Source organism: Schistocerca nitens, chromosome 8 (assembly GCF_023898315.1).
Source record: "Schistocerca nitens isolate TAMUIC-IGC-003100 chromosome 8, iqSchNite1.1, whole genome shotgun sequence".
Lineage (NCBI taxonomy): Eukaryota > Metazoa > Arthropoda > Insecta > Orthoptera > Acrididae > Schistocerca > Schistocerca nitens.
The window spans coordinates 349,361,982-349,381,988 of record NC_064621.1 but is presented as its reverse complement, the minus strand read 5'-3'; positions in this window follow the sequence as shown (position 1 = coordinate 349,381,988).

Sequence of the window (20,007 nt, the reverse complement as noted above, 5' to 3'; positions counted from 1 at the left end):
GTATCACTTAGTTGTGATCCTGTGGAAAGATATGGACTTTCAGTGCAGCTGTGTGCAAACTAAGGTGCTACAACCATGATGCAATCCTTTCCTTTCCTATCCTAATAGTGAAAATCATTTTTAACTAACACCATTTATGTTCATGGCCTATACATTTTTTCTCGATTTGTTGAACTCCAGTGCGAGTACACTTATGTCACCTGTCGACACGATTTTTTGCTATTATGTTTATTTATTGTGAAAATACTAAAGACATTTTTTGATTTGTTCTGAAGTGCAGTATGTGTGCACTCTTGTCATTTATATTGTATATACTTTTGTGATTTGATGATTTTTTTGTACACTTGCGTTTATTTCTTATGAAAATGTTCAAAAATTTTCAGTGCATGTGCACTCATGACATGATTTTTTTTTTTTTTGCCTGTTATGAAACTGCTAAAGAATTTTTCAGTGTGTGTGCATTTTATTATCTGTCAAATAATTTGTATATACATTTTTCCTGATTTGTTTGGTACTTATATTTTGTCTTGTCTGTAATGTTTTGTAATTGGTGCATGCGCACAACATTTAATTCATGTATTACATCCAAATATTTTGTAAATGTTAATTAATTAAAGGAAAAATTTGTTACGATGGCAAGTCCAAATGACTCACCATCGCTGCCAAATTTTTGCCCCCCCAGTGGAGGGTTATGAAACACGTATGTTGTGCGGCAGCGATGCTGAGACATTGTAGAATCTCTGACCAGAGCAGTTGCGCTCGACTCGCAGTAGCGAGCAGTCAGTCTGTCTGCAGTAGTCAGTCCGCAGTAGTGCTAGGAGTCTGTGAGTAGTGGTAGCCCAGAGCAGTCGGCGGGCGTCGGCACAGCAATGGTCGAGATTCAGGATGAGGTATAATTTTATTAAATGACTATTCATGCAGCTTTGCGCTCATCATATAATCTAATCTATATTCATTGTAATTAATTTTCAAATCGTCCCCAATAATAATTTTGATTTCAAAAGCAATTTTACATAAAATTTTCATTTTTTATTGAAGTAACTATTTCGTTCCACTTCCCCTAAACAAAAGTTTCAGTTTTCATTTAGATTACAAAAAAAAAAAAAAAAAAGAAATATTATTATTCGCAATGCAGTTGCTGCAAGCTGTGCCGCAGAATGAGAGCAGATATTTTACATGCAGTATGCTAAGGTAAGAAATTAATTCTGATTTTTCACAGGGCCAAAGACCGACATTTCGGTTAAATTGAGTTTTGATTAACACTGTACTTTCATTGTCATGGGATCATCTTTCATTATTTTATGGGAACTTGTACTTGAGTCAGATTGCTAAATTTTGTTTAATTGTCTTTGTCATTAATATTTTTGCTCCATTTCTATTAAATATTGTCATTAATAATTTTGCGGGAAGGTTACACTTGGCTCCATTTCTAATAAGTATTGTCATTAGAATTTGTTGTGGGGAGGTTACAACTGTTAATGATAAATTGCAATATTCAGGAGAGTAATCGACATTCTTTTGTCTGCGTGGTTCCTGGGCGTTAGTTCACAGTCGAGATTCGTAATGAACAGACGTTTTACACTGAGACATGGAGTCGCAGGTTCTAATCCTGCTCGAGCATGGATGTGTGTGATGTCCTTAGGTTAGCTAGGTTTAAGTAGTTTTAAGTCTAGGGGACTGATGACCTCAGATGTTAAGTCCTGCCGGCGTCTGTGGCCGAGTGGTTCTAGGCGCTTCAGTCTGGAACCGCGTGACCGCTACGGTCGTAGGATCGAATCCTGCCTCGGGCTTGGATGTGTGTGATGTCCTTAGGTTAGTTAGGTTTAAGTAGTTCTAAGTTCTAGGTGACCGATGACCTCAGATGTTAAGTCCCATAGTGCTCAGAGTTATTTTATGCTAAGTCCCATAGTGCTTAGAGCCATTTGAACCATTTTGAGACATGGACAGATCTATGCGAAAGGAAGAGTTTGTAGCATATGGCAACTAGAGAGGCAAGAATGTCGTTTTGAAACCTAAATCCGGCTTGTGATATCCTGAGCGTACTTTCTCCTGGGAAAATGGAGCAGTTAGGCGCTTAGATCTGATACGATAGAAGGTTCTTAATTTTTATTAGTGTGCTAGTAGAGAATATACTTAGAATTTTCTTTTATTATTATTTTTTACACAAAGCTAAAAATCTATCGTGATAGAACAAAGGTTCGAATAACTGAGAGTTCGTTTACCGGGTATCAAATATTTTCATGTAATCGGCCAAAATGTTTATGAAGTTGTACGTGTAGACCGCAGAATTTGTAAGTGAAGCGTGGGGCATAGGAGAAACAGAGAATAAGAGTGGAAGCGATTGAAATGTGATGATGCAGAAAGATATTAAGCACTAAATGTGTAAATTAATACTGAAAAGATGAGGTAATTAAAAAATGGGTGACAAACAAGTCTATGAAAACCCTTTACCGGAAGAACAGATATTGTTTGGGACACGTGCTAACGGTATTAAGAATGCTAACTTGGTGTCGGAGAGAGCAATGCTGCGGAGAAATCGTAGCAGCAATCAATTATTAGAAAATGTATCAAAGGCAACGCAAGGGACGATTGACGATTCAGACGTGGAACCCCACCTCCCCCCCACCCCGCCTTCACACTCTCTTAGTTGGGATTATGTTTTATTCGAATCAGAATAATTAACTGCATTTTGCACATTGTTCAATAGTAATATCGTCAAAATTGTTTCGGATTTATGTCTTTTGCTTTCAGATTTATATCTAGCCGAAAGGATAAGGCGTAGCTTTCTGACCCCGTCCCGACTACATGCACCTTCAGTGACCAACACGTTTCTTATTATTCCAATGGTGTTAATTATTCTTTATGATACATCCCGGAACAGGCAGGCGAAAAAAGTTTGCCTTAAATGCTTTTATTGTCTCGAGGTCTGAGTGATGGATAGGCACACCATATTTAAATTTTTTCAGAAAGCTGCTGTTAGTTTTTGTATCGTCCCTGGACTAGCTGGTTGGAAATATGTTCTATGTAACGTGAGTATTTCATCATCTCAGTTACATATTATGTGCGTGCAAGAGAGTGGTTTGCTTACAGCAATGTTTCACGTTGCTATTATATAACGAAAAAGCCAACAACTCTTCGTAATCAGATTTTTTCGTGGAGGGCGGTAACACAACATGAGAGTTTCGCAGCAAGAATGCCCAAGCGGCAATGGAAAAACAAACGATCAAATAAAACGTTCCAGGAAAAGTATTGTACTGCCCCTGTGAATTGCATAGGCCTTCATTTTTTTCGGAAATCCTTTTTTGCGATACTGTTTTGACCACTTTAAATTATGACGTACAGCAACGATACTATCTGATCAAAATTATCCATAATCAGATTTGTTGAAATTGATATGGGGTGTGTCCACCTTTCGCCTTTTTGATGGCTGTAACTCTGCTGAGGAAACTTTCAAGGAGGCCTCTGAATGTCTGTTCAAGAATGACAGACCATTCTTTCTGAAAAGCCGAAACCAGAGAATGTAGTGACCTTGGACCGCTGGATCTAGAGAGTAGTCGAAGTTCTAATTAATCCCAAAGATGACCCATTTAGTTCAGGTTGAGATTCTGGGTAGGCCAGTTTGTAATCTCTCCCCTCCTTCCTTCTTCCATCTATTGTCCACATTAAACAATGCTCAGTCCAAGTAATTAATAAGCAAAGTATTTTGTGAAGATTTGGGAGGAGCGAAGATTACAATAAATTTTCAATTTTACTTAGCTTGTCATGCTGAGATGACTCCAGTACTTCTTGTGTAGGGGTCTGAGTCTTGAAGTTGAAAATCTAACATCGGGTCCTTATGGTTGGTTTGGATTAAATAAATTGGAAGATTGTTGTTGCAGAATTTTTTACGTATATATATTTTCCACTGATTTTCTCACATTTTAGTATCTCATACAGTATTTTGGTTTTTCACATTAAGAAGCCCAAAATTACATTCTTCGCACCTGTTATACAAAAATACGTCCGACCACATCAGAGGCAAGCTTACGCCTCTCACACTCTGCGCAAATAACAAAGTTCCAAAGGGTTTACAATTTTTCTTAACTAATGAATTCCTACTAGTTTTCGTTACATTTTTAATTTCGATTATTATTTCATAAATGAATCCAGAAATAAACATAGTAAACATTACATGGTTGTGTAACTAATAATAGATATTTCAAGTGTGCAAATAATTCGTAATTTCAAATATTTATTAAAAAAATAATTTTAACCTTACTCTCAGAAGTAGTACTTATCGATTATAACATCGAAACTAAAATATTTTATAAAGTAAATCCTTTTCATAAATTTTAGCTTGAAATATAACATACTGTGTATAAAATTACATGAAAGTTTTCAGAAAAGCTACTCAGATAATACTGACCTGCCCAAAATTCGAAAAATGATACAGTATCGACAACTATTGTTGAGGAAAAGTTATGCTAGAGGAGGATGTCCTGTTAAAAGTCCAATTCTGGAATCTGGAAAGTTATTGTGCACAGACCATTGCGTCACTGGCCCTACTTTATGGCAGGATGCATTCTCACGCTGATGCAGCCATCGCACCCGAACTTTCCTCTACTGTACGCTACACATAATGCCGTGAAATGTGTTCATATTCTTCCACATTTAGAGTTTCGTCAAGCACACAATAAGGGGACCACACCAGAACCACAAGAAACTGCTCCACACCGTAACGCCATCTCCTCAGTACTTCACTTTTGGCACTATACATGATGGCGGCTATCGTTGCACAGGCTTTCGCCAAATACTAACCCTTCCATTCGAGCGCCGTAGGGAACAGTGTGATTTATTACTCCAAATCACACGATTCCAATCATCTACTGTCCAGTCACGTCGCTGTTCACACCACCTCAAGTGTCGTTCGGCACTGACTACACGACTGAGTGACTTATGAGTAGCTTCTCGGCCATTGTACCCCTTTTTTAAAATCCCTACGCACAGTCTTTCTGCTACCTGGACAGCTGGTAGCACTTTGTAACTGACAAGTGATTCCGTCTCCCGATTTCCGTGGATATTTTACAACTAACTGTCTATCAGTACGTGATGTGTGCCTTGTCTAGGCTTAGGTGTCGTTGTTCCTCCGCGTTTCCACTTGACAGTCACATCATCAAGAGGCCACTTGGGAACTTTTAGAAGGGATAAAATGACTGTGACGGATTTGTTACTAATGTGATATCCAGTGAACAGTCCACGTTCGAAGTTGGTGAACTCTCTTGATAGACCCATTTTACTGTTTCTGCTTCTCTACCGACAACACATTACTCACCGCCTACTTTCATATAGGCGGGTCCGCCTCTGGAGACATTTGTGGCCAATTCAGCATTACCATGGGTTCTCGGGGTACTTTTGAGTAGATAGCGTATGTAACGAAACTAAAAGTAACTAACTAACAATCTAAAGGTAATTGAAAGTAGAACGCGCTGTGTCTCCATTGGTGAAGATGTCAAAACGGCTTGGGTACACTGTCAGACGCTTCGATCGCTCATTTGATGGTTGTATCATACGCTCGTTGTCACTTTACAATAAGAGGTGTTGTCAGCACAGGGAGCAGTTCGCTGAAATACATGGTCCAGTCACATCAGTGTGATCTTCACCTATATCCGACGTGAAGGGAGCAGTAACCACTCGCAGACAGCAGGTGGCAGCACTAGGAGTGGAGAGTATATAAAGCATGTCGCGGGGGGGGGGGGGTGCAGAAAACAGTACAGTCGTGGTCGCAGTGCGAAAATGGAACTATTTATCTGACGCCCAAAAGGTTGCGATCATTAGTTTTCGGCCCAAAGATGGAAGCATTTCCGAAAAAGCTAGGTCTTCAAACTGTTCAAGTGGTGCCGAGATTAACGTATACCACACACAGCAAAATGGGACTACCCGAAACCGGCGCCAAGGCAACTGTGGTGCCCAACGTGCCATAGTTGACAGGGTTGAACGATGGTTACGGGGATGTATAAGGGCGAAAAGACGTGCAACTGTTGAGTAATGAACACCCCAGATGAACCAAGAGGATACCAACAGTGTCTAATCAACGACTGTACAAAGAACGTGGCTGCGTATAGGTCTCCACAGTACGCGCCTGTTTCATACACCTATGCTAACTGCTGCTCATCGGCGATGAAGGCTGGACGTCCACTGAGTGGCGACAGCTGAACTACGTTTTAAGCCCCGTCAGTGTGAAACGTCTGAAAGTAAACACCATAATAACAATCTGAAGGGTTCAGGCTGGGGGAGGGAACGTTATGGTCTGGAGAATCTTTTTATGGCATTCCTTGGGTGATCTCGTCACTCTGGAAGTCACAATGGATGAAAGCAAGTGCACATCTACCCTTGGCGATCATGTCCAGCAACACACCCAGCTTGTTTTTCCTCGGCAGGATGGCAGCTATCAGCAGGACAACGCAACGTGTCACACAGGTCACAGTATACATGTGTGGCTCGAAAAGCATCAGCATCATTAGTTCAGACTTTAACCGCAGGAGCGTCCGGCAGCACAGTTATTGCCCATAGCGCACGCGCGGATGGCCTTTTGCAGCTCCCAGTAGGGGGCACCAGGAGCGCCGCTTCCTCAGCTACGAGCGTCTTCCCGTCATGATAAATTCCGACGCCGCCGCGCGATTATCATCAGTCGCGCCTTGCAGCAGGGACAGCAGCAGCTACCACCAGCTGATGATGTCGAGCAGTTGCATCGAAGAAATATTGTGCGATTTACACAATACTATCCGGTGGCAAACCCGAGAAGCGTATTTGCAACAGATCCGTCGGAAAAGCATGAAAAGTCACATCTGGTACCTCTACGGGGAGGAGATGGCCAGCGACGTACGTGAGTTTAACAAGTTACGTAATAAGAGAGGTAGACTGCTGTGCGCTATGGCGTTTTTATTGAGATGCCGTGACAAGCAAACTGTCCCACGTTTGCTAAATTTAAACATGATATTGACTCTGCTGCCGCTTTTAGAATTAAACGACGGGCGAGTGCAGCCCTAGTGAGAGAGAGGGTACGTTATACAAGGCGGGAACCGCGCATGGTGTCCACAAAATTGCTATCACTGCATCTGAAAATCTCTTCGAAACTTTCAGCGTTATCATGGGATTGGGTAGATAGCGCTACCTGGGCGCTAGCAGACTGGTCAAAACAACAAGCCAAGGGCCGCCAAATGTCCAAGTATGCTCGTCTCGAGGCCCAACAGCAAGAAGGGAATGCACCATGTCGACGCACCGTGTTTAATCTCACGGGTAGAATCCTGGACGACGCAGCTGTTGCAGTGCTCGAGAAAGGTTTGAACTATGCACCAACGCCACGGACAGCTCCAATCCGAGATGTCATAGCTGGCATAGAACAAGCAATTTCGAAACTTCCCAGTGACGTTGCAGAAGAGATCAGGAGGGACACCTGCCGAATTTTAACACGACCCCCACCGAGCAAGTACAACATCAGCTCAGCAGAAAGGAAGGCCCTGCGAGACTTGAGAACAGACAAAGACCTCGTCATTTTATCTGCCGACAAGGGGAACGCCACCGTCCTTCTCTCACGAGATGAATACAACAGCAAGATGGAGGAACTGCTCAACGATCCTCCCTATCGCAAGCTAAGAGAGGATCCGACTGGCAAAATAGAGAGAAAAACATTAGATCTTCTCAAGAAGAGTTCTATTCCTTCTAAAGTGATCAAAGGCCTACGCCAACAGGCTGCAGTTCCCCCAAGACTGTACGGCCTGCCCAAGATTCACAAGGATGGGACACCTCTTCGCCCAATAGTAAGCAACATCGGAGATCCTACTTATTTTCTGGCCAAATATCTTACTACACTGTTGGGACCTCTCATAGGCAAGTGTGATCACCACATCCGGAATTCAGAGGACTTCGTAGGACGCCTGAAGACACTTAATTTACAAGCGTCGGATATTTTAGTTAGTTTTGACGTTATATCTTTGTTTACCTCTGCAGGACTCGTTAGAGCTTATCAGCAGCCAGTTTGAGAGAGACATTGTGGCGTTATTTAAACATGTGCTTACCTCAACTTATTTCTTATTTAATGACCAGTATTTTGAACAAGTGGACGGTGTCGCCATGGGAAGTCCTCTGTCTCCCATGGTGGCCAACTATTTTATGGAAGACTTTGAGGAAAGAGCACTGCAGTCGGCAAGTCTCTAACCTTCTTATTTTTGGCGGTATGTAGACGATACTTTTGTGGTGTGGCCCCACGGAGTAGAGACATTACCTGTGTTTCTCCGGCATCTGAAGTCGCTACATCCCAATATACAGTTCACTATGGAAGTGGAAAAGGATGGTATCTTACCATTCCTGGACTTCTTAGTCAGAAGAAGAGCTGACGGTACACTGGGACACAGCGTATATCGCAAATCAACTCATACAGAGCTATGTTTGCAGGCCACAAGTTGCCATCATCCTGCGCATCCTCTTTGGTGCACAGAGCACATGTAGTCCCAGATGCCTACAGTCTACCTGGTGAGCTACAACACCTGAGAACGGTATTCCAACAGAATGGCTATTCCGAAAGGCAGATATGCCATGCATTCCGTTCTCAGCAAACTCGAAGCAGGGATGTTAATGAAGATGCGGAGGCACCCACTGCAACAGCGTTCTTGCCCTGTTTTGGTGGCATATCTTCGAGAATAGAAAGAATCCTCAAAAAGCACGACGTTAAGTGTGTTTTTCGGCCACCAGCAAAACTGAGGAATTTATTGTGCTCTGTCAAAGACGACCTTGGCCTCAGAAAACTTGGCGTGTACAAAATCCCATGCCAATGTGGAAAATCTTATATTGGACAGACATGCCGAACCGTGCAAGAACGTTGCGTCGAACATCATCGTCATACACGCCTGGGGCAACCTGATAAATCAGCGGTAGCGGAACATTGCCTGGACACGGGACATCCTATGCTTTGCGAACAGACGGAAATTTTATCCCCAGCGTCATCTTTCTGGGACTGTGTTATTAAGGAGGCCATACATATTCGCACGGCGGACAATCTTATCAACAGGGATGCAGGTTTTCAACTGAGCGCCGCCTGGAATCCAGCACTGACTGCCATTAAATCAAAAACAGGGAAAACAAGAACTTCCGTTTCCTCAAGTGACGCAACGCGTGGCTGAGATTTAGTTCAGACTTTAACCGCAGGAGCGTCCCGCAGCACAGTTATTGCCCATAGCGCACACGCGGATGGCCTTTCTGCGGCTTCCAGCAGGGGGCACCAGGAGCGCCGCTTTCCTCCAGCTACGAGCTTCTTCCCGCGCAAGCGTGTTGCCTGCTCTCGTCATGATAAATTCCGACGCCGCCGCGCGATTATCATCAGTCGCGCCTTGCAGCAGTGACAGCAGCAGCTACCACCACCTGATGATGTCGAGCAGTTGCGTCGAAGAAATATTGTGCGATTTACACAATACGATCCGGCGGCAAACCCGAGAAGTGTATTTGCAACAGATCCGTCGGGAAAGCATGAAAAGTCACATGAAAAGTCAGCATCAGCATGAGTTTACAGTACTGCCCAGGCCACCAGATTCCCCGGATTTCAACCCAGTCGAAAGTCTGTGGGACTACCTTTATCGGGCTGTTCACGTCATAGATCATCAACAGAGAAACGTACTGAAATCCCTGTCAATACCTTCCATAACCTCACTGACTGTCTTCCTGCATGTCTCGGAGTGGTCCGCACTGCAAAATGTGGTTATTCAGGCTTTTGACAGGTGGTCACATTATTGTCACTGGAGAGTCTGTTATACGAGTACATCATCCGAACATTCGAAAGCTACCGAGAGACAACAAACATAGAACATAAGCCTTTTATTTGTTTCCCGTGGTCAAAAAGAGCAGCAGACTTTTCTTTTTCGCTCTATCTACTCAATTATTTCTTTGCTACATTCCAGTTTCTGTCTACATCTACAGTTTTGACCCCTTACAGCTCCATCCTGTACCATCGAAGTTATTTCCAAACGCCTTAAAAAATATCCTGTCATCGTCACTCCTCCTTCAGTCTTTTCCCCATATTCCTTCGCTCTCCGATTTTGTGGAGAATTTCCTCATTCCTTATCTTATCAGTCTACTTAATTTTCGACCTCTTTCTGTATGAAAGGAAAGGACCGTATGGCACTGTTGGCCGGGAGGCCACAGTCGGGGGAGTTCGGCCGCCGTATTGCAAGTCGTTTTTAGGTGATGCCACATCGGCGACTTGCGAGTCAATGATGATGAAGCACACACAACACCCAGTCCCCTGCCGGGAATCGAACCCGGGCCCCCTGCGTGGTTCTCACATCAAACGCTTCTAGTCTCTCCTTTTCCGATTTTCCCACAATTTGTGATTCACTTCCACACAATGCTGTCGTACTGGTCCTCTGGGAACGAGAAACATTTACCTTTATGGTTGACACGAAATGGCAATTAATAAAACGAAACGTTATTCAGTGTGCAAAAGAACACGTATAAATATTAATTATCTCACTGTGATGTATATGAAAAGCAGTATCGATAGTTCATGATAATCTATATTTAGTAGTAAAAACAGAAATAGATTTTCATGATCTAGACATGTGAATGCTACATCTACATCTACATCCATACTCCGCAAGCCACCCGACGGTGCGTGGCGGAGGGTACCCTGAGTACCTCTATCGGTTCTCCCTTCTATTCCAGTCTCGTATTGTTCGTGGGAAGAAGGATTGTCGGTATGCTTCTGTGTGGGCTCTAATCTCTCTGATTTTATCCTCATGGTCTCTTCGCGAGATATACGTAGGAGGGAGCAATATACTGCTTGACTCTTCGGTGAAGATATGTTCTCGAAACTTTAACAAAAGCCCGTACCGAGCTACTGACCGTCTCTCCTGTAGAGTCTTCCACTGGAGTTTATCTGTCATCTCCGTAACGCTTTCGCGATTACTAAATGATCCTGTAACGAAGCGCGCTGCTCTCCGTTGGATCTTCTCTATCTCTTCTATCAACCCTATCTGGTACGGATCCCACACTGCTGAGCAGTATTCAAGCAGTGGGCGAACAAGCGTACAGTAACCTACTTCCTTTGTTTTCGGATTGCATTTCCTTAGGATTCTTCCAATGAATCTCAGTCTGGCATCTGCTTTACCGACGATCAACTTTATATGATCATTCCATTTTAAATCACTCCTAATGCGCACACCCAGATAATTTATGGAATTAACTGCTTCCAGTTGCTGACCTGCTATTTTGTAGCTAAATGATAAGGGATCTATCTTTCTATGTATTCGCAGCACATTACACTTGTCTACATTGAGATTGAATTGCCAATCCCTGCACCATGCGTCAATTCGCTGCAGATTCTCCTGCATTTCAGTACAATTTTCCATTGTTACAACCTCTCGATATACTACAGAATCATCCGCAAAAAGCCTCAGTGAACTTCCAATGTTATCCACAAGCTCATTTATATATATTGTGAATAGCAACGGTCCTATGACACTCCCTAGCGGCGCACCTGAAATCACTCTTACTTCGGATGACGTCTCTCCATTGAGAATGACATGCTGCGTTCTGCTATCTAGGAACTCTTCAATCCAATCACACAATTGGTCTGATAGTCCATATGCTCTTACTTTGTTCATTAAACGACTGTGGGGAACTGTATCGAACGCCTTGCGGAAGTCAAGAAACACGGCATCTACCTGTGAACCCGTGTCTATGGCCCTCTGAGTCTCGTGGACGAATAGCGCGAGCTGGGTTTCACACGACCGTCTTTTTCGAAACCCATGCTGATTCCTACAGAGTAGATTTCTATTCTCCAGAAAAGTCATTATATTCGAACATAACACGTGTTCCAAAATTCTACAACTGATCGACGTTAGAGATATAGGTCTATAGTTCTGCATATCTGTTCGACGTCCCTTCTTGAAAACGGGAATGACCTGTGCCCTTTTCCAATCCTTTGGAACGCTGCACCCTTCTAGAGACCTACGGTACACCGCTGCAAGAAGGGGGGCAAGTTCCTTCGCGTACTCTGTGTAAAATCGAACTGGTATCCCATCAGGTCCAGCGGCCTTTCCTCTTTTGAGCGATTTTAATTGTATCTCTATTCCTCTGTCGTCTATTTCGATATCTACCATTTTGTCATCTGTGCGACAATCTAGAGAAGGAACTACAGTGCAGTCTTCCTCTGTGAAACATCTTTGGAAAAATACATTTAGTATTTCGGCCTTTAGTATGTCATCCTCTGTTTCAGTACCATTTTGGTCACAGAGTGTCTGGACATTTTGTTTTGTTCCACCTACCGCTTTGACATAAGACCAAAATTTCTTAGGATTTTCTGCCAAGTCAGTACATAGAACTTTACTTTCGAATTCATTGAACGCCTCTCGCATAGCCCTCCTCACAGTACATTTCGCTTCGCGTAGTTTTTGTTTGTCTGGAAGGCTTTGGCTATGTTTATGTTTGCTGTGAAGTTCCCTTTGCTTCCGCAGCAGTTTTCTAACTCGGTTGTTGTACCACGGTGGCTCTTTTCCATCTCTTACGATCTTGCTTGGCACATACTCATCTAACGCATATTGTACGATGGTTTTGAACTTTGTCCACTGATCCTCAACAATATCTGTACTTGAGACAAAACTTTTGTGTTGAGCCGTCGGGTACTCTGAAATCTGCTTTTTGTCGCTTTTGCTAAACAGAAAAATCTTCCTACCTTTTTTAACCGTGACCTTCACCCAAGTTATTTCACATTTCGGATCTCCGTCAGTTTCCTTCGATACTATTGCACTTCTTATCGCTATAAACACGCCTCCCCCTTCACTGTCCAGCTTGTCTCTGCGGTATACATTCCAATCTGAGTTTAGGATTTCATTACTGTTTACCTCTGGTTTCATCCAACTTTCTGTCCCTAGTACTATATGGGAGTTGTGACCGTTTATTAATGAGAGCAGTTCTGGGACCTTTCTATAGACGCTCCTGCAGTTTACTATTAGCACATTAAGATCGTTATTCCCTGATGCATTTTGCCTACTCCTTACCTTGCCGCTTCCCAGGAGGCGTCTTGTCGGGCCTAGGGAGGGAATTCTCTAACCTAAAGAACCCCCATATGCACTCCACACGTACTCCGCTACCCTTGTAGCCGCTTCCGGCGTGTAGTGCACACCTGACCTATTCAGGGGGACCCTACATTTCTCCACCCGATAGCGGAGGTCGAGAAATTTGCACCCCAGATCTCCGCAGAATCGTCTGAGCCTCTGGTTTAAGCCTTCCACTCGGCTCCAAACAGGGGACCGCGATCGGTTCTGGGAACGATACTACAAATAGTTAGTTCTGTTTCACCCCGCGAGCGAGGCTTTCCGCCTTCACCAATTCCGCCAACCGCCTGTACGAACTGAGGATGACCTCTGAACCCAGACGGCAGGAGTCATTCGTGCCAACATGAGCAACAATTTGCAGTCGGGTGCACCCAGTGCTCTCTATCGCCGCCGGCAGAGCTTCCTCCACATCTCGGATGAGACCCCCCGGCAAGCAGACAGAGTGAACACTGGCCTTCTTTCCCGATCTTTCCGCTATTTTCCTAAGGGGCCCCATTACCCGCCTAACGTTGGAGCTCCCAATAACTAATAAACCCCTCCCCCCGTGTGCCTGCTCGGACCTTGCTGAAAGAGCAGCTACATGTCCACTCACAGGCAGAGCGGGCGATGCCACAAGGCCAGCCTCCACATTTACCCTCCGCCTCGTGCGCCGCGAACGCCGCTGAACCCGCCACTCCCCTTGGGGAGAGGGTAGCCCAACCGCGCCCCGTACCCGCGAAGATGTCTCGACACAGGGACAGTGGGTGAAGCATGTAACACCGGGGGTGTACCATGCGACGCACCAGACTCCCCACTGCCGCTACACTCCGAGGCAGCAGCCTGAAGACGGCTGACCGTGGCCATCAACACGCTCAGCTGTTCGCGAACAGTGGCCAGCTCCTCCTGCGTTCGTACACAGCAGTCACACATCCTATCCATCCTAAGAAATCAATTTACTGTAGAGAGTTAATCAACTTTTAACTAGACTGCTAATTCACTAAAGGCGGATGATTGTTGACTAAACTGTGATTGTTGGCGACTTCTTGTAGAAAACAATGAAAATAGCACTACCTGTCTCTGGACTGTATTGAACAAACGCTAGCGCTACTGGCACTATGGTTGACTAAAGGGACGCTCTCTGACTGTATTCAAAACAAACACGAAATCTATGGAACACTATTACTAGCACTCGACAATTAAAGCTTCCTAAAAGCAAAAACACACGGAAGAAGAAGTGACAAGTAAGAAAAATACAGTTTATTCTTAAATTAAGGTAGATCGCTGCACAGCAGACGTGAAGCAGACGGCAGTTAGGACGACACTGTGACGACATGGTTCAAATGGTTCAAATGGCTTTGAGCACTATGGGACTCAACTTCTCAGGTCATTAGTCCCCTAGAACTTAGAACTAGTTAAACCTAACTAACCTAAGGACATCACACACATCCATGCCCGAGGCAGGATTCGAACCTGCGACCGTAGCGGTCTCGCGGTTCCAGGCTGCAGCGCCTAGAACCGCACGGCCACTTCACGACATGTGTGAAGCCAATTTGTGGTGTCACCGCCAGACACCACACGTGCTCGGTGGTAGCTTTAAATCGGCCGCGGTCCATTAGTACATGTCGGACCCGCGTGTCGCCACTGTTAGTGATCGCAGACTGAGCGCCACCACACGGCAGGTCTCGAGAGACTGACTAGCACTCGCCCCAGTTGTACGGACGACTTAGCTAGCTACTACACGGACGAAGCCTTGCTCATTTGCAGAGCAGATAGTTAGAATAGCCTTCAGCTAAGTCCATGGCTACGACCTAGCAAGGCGCCATTAGCCTTACATAGCTTGTATCTAAAGAGTCTCACTTGTATAGTCAAGAGCGATGTACCACAAGGATGGATTAAAGTTAAGTATTCAAGGAGCTACGTACTTTTCTTTATAGCATTCATTACGTATCCTGTTTCAGACCTATCTCTAGCCTGCGTCAGTAACGCGTGCCTTTCGGCTACTTCCGTGTGGCGTAGCTGTCTTGTTACGCCACAACACAATTAATGATATCACTGTATACGGCTTGGAAATATTGAAGCCATCTATTTAGTCCCTCAATCGTAGTAGTTATCGCCGAGTCTAGATCGAAAAAGTAATCAACAGTCGAGTGCTGCATGAAAATACCGGGTGATCAAAAAGTCAGTATAAATTTGAAAACTGTATAAAACACGAAATAATGTAGATAAAGAGGTACAAATTGACACACATGCTTGGAATGACATGGGGTTTTATTATAACCAAAAAATACAAAAGTTCAAAAAATGTCCGACAGATGGCGCTTCATCTGATCAGAATAGCAATAATTAGCATAACAAAGTAAGACATAGCAAAGATGATGTTCTTTACCGGAAATGCTCAATATATCCACCATCATTCCTCAATAATAGCTGTAATCGAGGAATAATGTTGTGAATAGCACTGTAAAGCATGTCCGGAGTTATGGTGAGGCATTGGGGTCGGATGTTGTCTTTCAGGATCTCCAGAGATGTCGGTCGATCACGATACACTTGCGACTTCAGGTAACCCCAAAGCCAATAATCGCACGGACTGAGGTCTGGGGACCTGGGAGGCCAAGCATGACGAAAGTGACAGCTGAGCACACGATCATCACCAAACGACGAGGCAAGAGATCTTTCACGCGTCTAGCAATATGGGGTGGAGCACCATCCTGCATAAACATCGTACGTTCCAGCAGGTGTTTATCAGCCAGGCTGGAGATGATGCGACTCTGTAACATATCGGCGTACCTCTCACCCGTCACGGTACCAGTTACAAAACCAGAATCACGCATTTCCTCGAAGAAAAAAGGCCCGATAACGGTAGATGTGGTAAATCCAACCCATACCGCGACTTTATCGTCGTGCAATGGAGTTTCCACGACAGTTCTAGGATTTTCGGTAGCCCAAATTCTGCAGTTGTGGGCGTTGACAGACCATCGGAGCGTGAAATGAGCTTCATCGGTCCACAACACGTTACTCAACCAATCGTCATCTTCCGCCATCTTTTGAAACGCTCACATCGTAAATGCCCTCCGCTTCACTAAATGTCCAGGTAACAGTTCATGATGCCGATGCATTTTGTACGGATAGCATCGGAGGGTACGCCTAAGTGCCAACCAAACAGTAGTGTATGGAATGCCGGTGCGACGTGCGACTGCACGAGCGCTGACGTCTCCGTGCGTAGACGAACCCGCTACAGTTTCCATTTCTTCCCGAACTGTCTCAGCACCATTACGCCTTGTGCTCGCTCGGCCACTACGGGGGCTATCGTCTAAACAACCCGTGGCTTCGAACTCCGAAATCATTCTCGCGACAGCTGCATTTGTCAACGGACCTTTACCCGTTCGAATCCCCTTCCTATGGCGATAGGATCGTAACGCTGAACTAGCGCATTCTCCATTCTGATAATACAGCTTCACTAAAAGCGCCTTTTCAGGCAACGTCAACATGCTGCGACTGCTGGCGCATCTGATTCTCTGCTGCTGCTGCCTGACAGGGACAGAAGATGCCCTGTGGGTCGGTGGAGTCTAAGCCGCAAGGCTATTCCTCCAAACTGACGGAGCGTGTGATGTGTCCTGACTTCTTGTTTGATGTCCTGTCAGTCTGCTAGGACGGTGTTCTGGACGTGCTGGCAACTCAATGGTCGCGAAGCAGGTGGGGTCATCTGGTTGCGTTAAGACGCTGCACCCGGTGGCCAAGTGCTCGAAGGAGCGGATTTTCGGACTGCGCGTTCTTCTCGTAAAAGAGCCGTGCAGCCTGACGAAACCTGTCTCGAACAGTAGGGGTGTTGGCGACTCGGTTAAGGTCGTCCGACGGGAAGTCCCGAGGGAGGTGCAATGCCAGACGTAGAGTCCGGTTCTGAAGTCGCTGGAGTCGGTCGACGTGGGTCGCTGCAGCATTGCCCCAAACCACAGCGTCATAGTCGATGAGCGGGCGTATGAGTGTAAGATAAAGCGCAACACCCAGTTCTGGCGGGAGCGCTGGTGTCGGATTTAGGAAGGGGTAGAGTTGAGTCATTCTATCCCTGACCTTTTTTACGATGTCGTCGATATGGTGTCTCCATGTGAGCCCTCTATCGAGCGTCACACCCAGGTACTTGGCGGTATTACCCAAGGTACGGCGGTTCCCCTGATGGTGATCTGCGGTAGGTCGGCTGGGATATGCTTCTTGGTGATGAGGAGGGCTTGCGTCTTAGCTCCATTGAAGCTGAGGTGCCACCTCCTGGCCCACTGACTAAGTGTGTCAGCCGCTGCCTGCATGCGTCGTCGTTGGAGCAGAGCTGCATTCATGTTGCACGTGTACATCGCCGTATCATCCGCGTGGAGGGCGGGGTGGACCCTGTCCACTCGCGGCATGTCTGCGGTATACAGGATGTACAGTACGGGGCCGAGGACGGAGCCTTGGGGAACTCCAGCTCTGACCCGGCGGCGCGTCGACAGGTCCTCCGTGCGTACATGAAAGCTTCTCTCGGCGAGGTAAGATTTTAAGAGACGGACATGCGGCAGGGGCACACCGAGGTCGAGGAGCTTGAAGAGAAGCCCCTCATGCCATACAGAATCGAACGCCCGTGAAACATCCAGGAAGATGGCACCGAAATACTCCCGTCGTTCGATGGCATCAAGGGCCTCTTGAACGATTCGAAGCAGTTGGTGCGTTGTGGCGTGTGCAGGGCGAAAACCACGTTGTTCATCCGGTAGGAGACGTTCTTCCCTGATGTGACGCAGGAGGCGGCAGAGATACAGCCTTTCAAAGACTTTGGTGACTGCTGGTAGCAAACTGATGGGCCTGTAGCTGCTCGGGAGCTGAGGGTCCTTCTCAGGCTTCCAGATGGGGATGACCTCTGCGTGTTTCGACTCCTGAGGATAGCAGCCAGTGCGGAGGATGCTGTTGAAAAGGCGAGCCAGGTGATCAGCGGCTGTCGGTGGCATCCGTCGCAGCATTTCATTCGTAAGCTGGTCAGGGCCTCCCGCCTTGCGTTTGTTAAGCCGCCGAAGTTGATCGGAGACTTCATTAGCATCCACCTCTTCGATACTTTCGTCAGCCGTAGGGGCAGCGAGGAACACCGGGAGACGTTGAGCAACCAGGCGAACGTGATCCGGATCCATGGGGTCCATGATGGGCTGGAAATTTTGTTCAAAAACGTCAACAATGGCGTTGGCTTTGTCCACTGGGCTGCTGACGATGTTTCGACCAACTTGTAACGGCGGAATCTTCTGACGCCGGCGGAGGAAGAACTGTGTGGCTTTCCAGGCGATACCATCGCCAACCCGAAGAGTGGCCTGGCGGTTGGACCATTCCTGATGGCGGTGGTTTGCAACGGCAACTTTTATGTCCCTCCTCATCCTGTTGAGAGCCCTCTTCGTCGCTGCGTTGCGCGTCAGCTGCCATTTACGAAAGAGGCGGTTTTTGGCAGTTATCGCCTCCATGAGATGTGGCGGTAGTTGCCGGGGTCGGTCAGCTGGGTCAGATCGCGGCCGCGGTTTGGCCCGGAGCACCGCTTGTAGAGCACAGATCTGCTTCTCTCTCTCATTACAGCTCCTTTTATACACGATTGTCATGCTCAGTCACTGACGTTTTGCTGTCCAGAGCCATCTGTAAACTTTGTTTTATTTTGTTCTAATAAACCCCATGTCATTCCAAGCATGTGTGTCAATTTTTACCTCTCTATCTACATTATTCCGTGGTTTATTAAGTTTTCAAATTTATACTGACTTTTTGATCACCCAGTACTTGGACCCATGGCACATTTCACTCTTAGTGTAGCATGATAATACATTGAGAATATACTCACTGTTAGACCGCTGCAATAGATGTTCTGGTAGAAGTGGGACTGAACATATTCTGTAGTCATATGCTTTTTGATTTATGTTTTTGCGCGACAGACTTCATCCCACTCGTAGTCTGAAAACCAAACTTTAACACTTTTTTAGCACATCTCGAGCGCTAACACAGTTGACGAGCTACCATCTTGTGAAAGTTCAATCCCTGCATGAAGACGTTTTGAACTGCTAACTGTTAACACGTAGCACGAGGCGAACAGTAAAGGTGATGGTGGCATCTTATCATCCACAACATCCACACCAGAGTGGTTAGCCATCTGTTCTTGCACTGATGCTGGAATGTCTCTTGTGCATTGCTCAATGGAAGGTGCGTACGACGGAGGCCTGTACGATGCAGTACCCTCTAGCACATCTTCTCAGCATGATGGATCGGATGCAGTTGTCTCTTGTGGGAGCTTATATGCAGGTTTTAGAAATAACAGACATTTAAAGGAGAGAGAGAGAGATGTTTGCATGCGTTGTGTAATAAATCTTTAAATGGAAAGCATTTATTTGCAGGACCATATTCTTCCTCTTCCTATGTTGAAGCATTAATGCTCCCTTCCATTCCTCAGCCGAATGAGTGCATGTAATACAGCTATTAAACCCCACCCTGTCTGGCACCAACATCTCGATAACTGAACAGCGACAGCTCAACAATCACTGACATCTCAGCCTCTTGTGGTGGTAACACTGACCTAAGCCTATACTGCTGTAGGTAGATAATAAACTTAAAGAAATTTATGCAAATTTAAACAAATTTAAAGAAATCTAAACAAATTCTATTCGAATTGAACGACATCATGAGCAGCCTCTAGTAGGGGGGGGGGGGGGGGGGAGAGGGAGGGAGGCAACACAATACTAACTCCCCTCAGCTGAAGGAGTAAGCTCTTAGAGCAAAATTCGAAATTCCCGCCCATTTTCCAGGAGGATGACTTGCCAGGAGCCCATGGCGAACACACTTGATAGTGATACTGCCTCTAATTGCTTAAATAAAGACTTACGTCCAGCGCAGGCCGAGTCCTTTTCCTCCGGTTCCTAGAAAGAGGTGGCGGTCGGGTGACTTAGGTTAGTGGAAGTTGCCCAAA